The sequence below is a fragment of the Lathyrus oleraceus genome, chromosome 5, assembly GCF_024323335.1.
Source record: "Lathyrus oleraceus cultivar Zhongwan6 chromosome 5, CAAS_Psat_ZW6_1.0, whole genome shotgun sequence".
Classification (NCBI taxonomy): domain Eukaryota; kingdom Viridiplantae; phylum Streptophyta; class Magnoliopsida; order Fabales; family Fabaceae; genus Lathyrus; species Lathyrus oleraceus.
Window position 1 is genome coordinate 612,181,375 of NC_066583.1, and position 3,762 is coordinate 612,185,136.

Below are 3,762 nucleotides of genomic sequence, written 5' to 3' on the forward strand. Positions count from 1 at the left end.
ATCCTTCTCTGGTGTTCTCTAGAGGTTTTACAATCTTCCTCCAGCATAATGCGATGCATACAGATAGAAGGACTTATTCCTTTTAGGTCGGCGATGTTGTATCCTAACGCAGTTGGATATTTTCTTAATACATCTAGTAACTTTTCAGTTTCCATCTGTCCCAAGTCAGCGTTGACTATTACTGGTCTTTTCAGTTCAGTATCTAGGAATTCGTATCTTAGGTTCTTTGGTAGTGCTTTTAATTCCAAGTCAGGTTTCTTTGGGCATGGCATGTGGTTGGGTGCAAGTGTTAAGCATTCGCTCAGACTTTCATTTTGGTATGGTTCATGCCAATTATCGTCTTCAAAGATTGGAGGGATTTGGATTTTCATTATATCAGAGTATGTGGTTTCTTACATCTCCATCTCTCTCACGCACTCGTCTATGACATCAAGTAGATAACAGGTATCGTCTATAGCTTGCGCTTGTAAGAATTGGGTCAAGATGAATTCAACCTTTTCCTCTCCAACTTCGAATGTCAGCTTACCTCTCTTTACGTCTATTATGGCTCCGACGGTAGCCAAGAATGGCCTTCCTAGTATGATAGGTGTACTGGCATCTTCTTTGGTGTCCATGATTATGAAGTCTGTAGGAATGTAAAATTGTCCTACACATACGGGGACATTCTCTAGTATACCGACAGGATATTTGATTGAGCGGTCAGCTAATTGAACAAACATCTTGGTTGGTCTTAATTATCCCATATTGAGCCTTTTACAGATGGTTAAGGGCATTACACTAATGTTGGCTCCTAAATCGCATAGAGCTTTGTCTATGACGAATTTTCCAATGACACAGGGTATGGAAAAACTACCTGGGTCTTTTAGTTAGGAAGGCATGTTATTTTGGATTATTGCGCTACACTCGGCAGTAAGTGTAATTTTTTCGTTATCCTCAATCTTTTTCTTATTGGATAGGATCTCCTTAAGAAATTTGGCATATGAGGGCATTTGTGTGATGGCTTCTGTAAATGAGGGCATTTCGTTATCCTTAATCTTTTTCTACTGGAGTTCTTTCACCTCCCCATTGGCAATGGTTTTGGGCCATGTTTTCAATGAGTTAATAGGCTTAGTAGTATGGCTTGTCCATAAGTGCACCGCCCGCGGAAGCGTCTACTGTCAGTCTTGTGTTATACAGAAGCCCATTGTAAAATGTGTGAATGATCACCCAGCCTTCGAGACCGTGATGTGGACATATCCTCATCATGTCCTTGTATCTCTCCCACGCTTCGTAGAGAGATTCTACATCTTTCTGTCGGAATCCGTTGATTTGAGCTCTCAGCATAGCAGTTTTGCTCGGTGGAAAATATCGGGATAAGAAAATGTTCTTCAATTCTTCCCATGTTGTAACGGAGTAGGAGGGCAAGGATTGCAACCAAGCCCAAGCTCTGTCTCTTAGTGAGAAAGGAAAGAGGTGCAGTCTTATCGCATCTTGAGATACACCATTTGCATTTATAGTGTCTGCGTACTGCACAAACTTGGTCAGGTGTTCATTAGGGTCGTCCGTAGGATTTCCGGAAAATTGATGTTGTTGGACGGCTGATAATAATGAGGGTTTCAGCTTGAAATCGTTTCGATTGATAGCAGGGGCAGCAATGTTGTTGTGAGGTTCTTGTTGGGACGGGGTAGCGTAGAATTTAAGAGGACGATTTTGTGGTCCTTCTTCAGCCATGGTTGGTTTTTCTTCTGGTTTAGTAGGAGAGAAGATATCGGGAATATCGTACTTTTATGGATATTCTTGTATTCGGCATCTTACATATAAGAAACGCTCTAATTCTGGGATTGGTGGTGCTAAGTTATCACCTTGTGAGCGAGTACTTGGCATACAATCGGGGGAAATAAGGGAAAGAAGATTAGTTTTTATTTTTACCTTAGTCTATACCGTGCAACAAAAGAATTGCACTATTCGACTAAAACAGGTCCCCGGCAACGGCGCCAAAAACTTGATGCTAGTCGTGACTATATATAAAATATAGTCTATCGGGTACTTGACTGCAAGTGCACAGTCCATTCGTTTTAGTTTTAAAAGATATCGATCCCACAGGGACCTATGGTCAAACTAGTGTTACTAACGTCACTATGTTTAGCTAAGGGAATGATTAATAGAAGTTCGGGTGCAAAATATTAAATCTAAGAGAAATTTAGGCTTAAGAAAGAATTGATGGAAGGAATCAGTATGCAACGCATTAATTGTCAGGGATTCGATAAGTCACTGGTGAATAGTTTAAATGCCAAATACCTTTGAGTAGAAAATATTTATTTAAAAGACTTTATCTCACACTCTCGTGATTGTTGATTCGGCCTATAGCTTTAACTCGGAATGTACGCTCTCGCTGTCCCATTTGAAGTTAAAATTACTTTTTGAAAATAAATAAGTTCTAATTGCTTTTAAAGTGCTCTCGCTGTTTTTAAACTCAATGCCTAATTTTTACTATCCAGCTCGAGCCTCACGCTCTCGCGATTGTTGGTTCTCACCTTAGTTAATTTCCCACTCTCGTGGCAAAATCGTATTAAATAGCTTCTCACTTTTGTGACAAAGTTAGTTAAATTTAAATTAAAAACATCAGCCTAAAAGATTGTTTGAGAAAAAGAGTTTTCACCAATTATTATTAAATCCCATCTAATTAAATTGCTACAGATACCGGTAATTTAGTCGGACATGTTAAATAGAGAAAACACAGAGCATAAACAGATTAACATTGCGGCATACATAATTATAATAATAACTGGGCAATAATAATAATAATAATTGAATAAAAACCTGGCAATTGGATTAACAGAGTATGGAAAATCTTAGAGTACTTGAGCAGTCCTCCACAAGCCGGTAGGATTCTGCTTCTTCAATACAATTGCTTACTAAATTAATTAAAGTGTAGTAGTTCCCCAGTGTAGGAAACTACTACTATGGCTAAAGTATAGTAGTTCCCCAGTGTAGGAAACTACTACTATGGCTAACTGGAAAACGGGAAGGAAAAGGGAAAACAGGAATTCTAAAAAGAATGGTAAAATGAATTAAGGCAACGGAAACAAAGTTGCTGAAAAGAAAATAACTAAAAAGCAAGAATGATGTAAAAATCAATTACAGAGCGTAAGTGTAGGCCTCCTCAATTTTTCCAACTTATGTCCTTTATATATTGTTTTGGTAGGTCTTGGCGGTTGAGAAAATTAAGGAAGACTGGTTGAATGAGGAATCCACGAGGGAGTCGTGTTGTTGGAGAGAATTTAGGCACGTTTGGGTGCCTCTGATGACTGTTTCAAAGCGTAAAATCTGGTCATGTGACGCTCATCATGGGCCTGTGATGGTCGTCACAGGCTGGGTCGTGACGATCGTCATGAAGCTTGTGACGGTCGTCACATCAGCAATTTCTGCATTCTGGTTTTCTGCTTTTTCTGTGCTTTCTTATCTATTTCTTCTTCTTTTTCTTCCTTTTCTACATTTTGCTCATTAATGCTTGGAGATTTAAATACCTGCAAAAACAACTCGAATACTTGCGGAATAATCGGAATATTAATTAAAGTGATATTATCTTTAAGTGTAAATCAAGGCAAATATCTGATGTATTTTCGCGTTATCAATGAGTCCCTAAAGTCAAGAGAATGGCAAGCTAGAAAGTTGGTTCATGGTGGTTGACCAGAGGAATTCATCTGATCAAAAATAGGGTTCCCTAGACCCTATATCCTACAATTTGTGTCGTATAAAAATGATTCCAAGATAAAAGTTACT

At 38.7% G+C, this 3,762-nt stretch overlaps 1 non-coding gene across 1 annotated transcript; it reads left to right on the forward strand.

Moving 5' to 3' along the window:
• Nucleotides 1–1,216: 1,216 nt before the first annotated feature.
• Nucleotides 1,217–1,323, forward strand: LOC127090139 (small nucleolar RNA R71). Its single transcript, XR_007791669.1, has one exon. It is a non-coding gene; the product is annotated as a small nucleolar RNA R71 (small nucleolar RNA).
• The last annotated feature ends 2,439 nt before the right edge of the window (nt 1,324–3,762 follow it).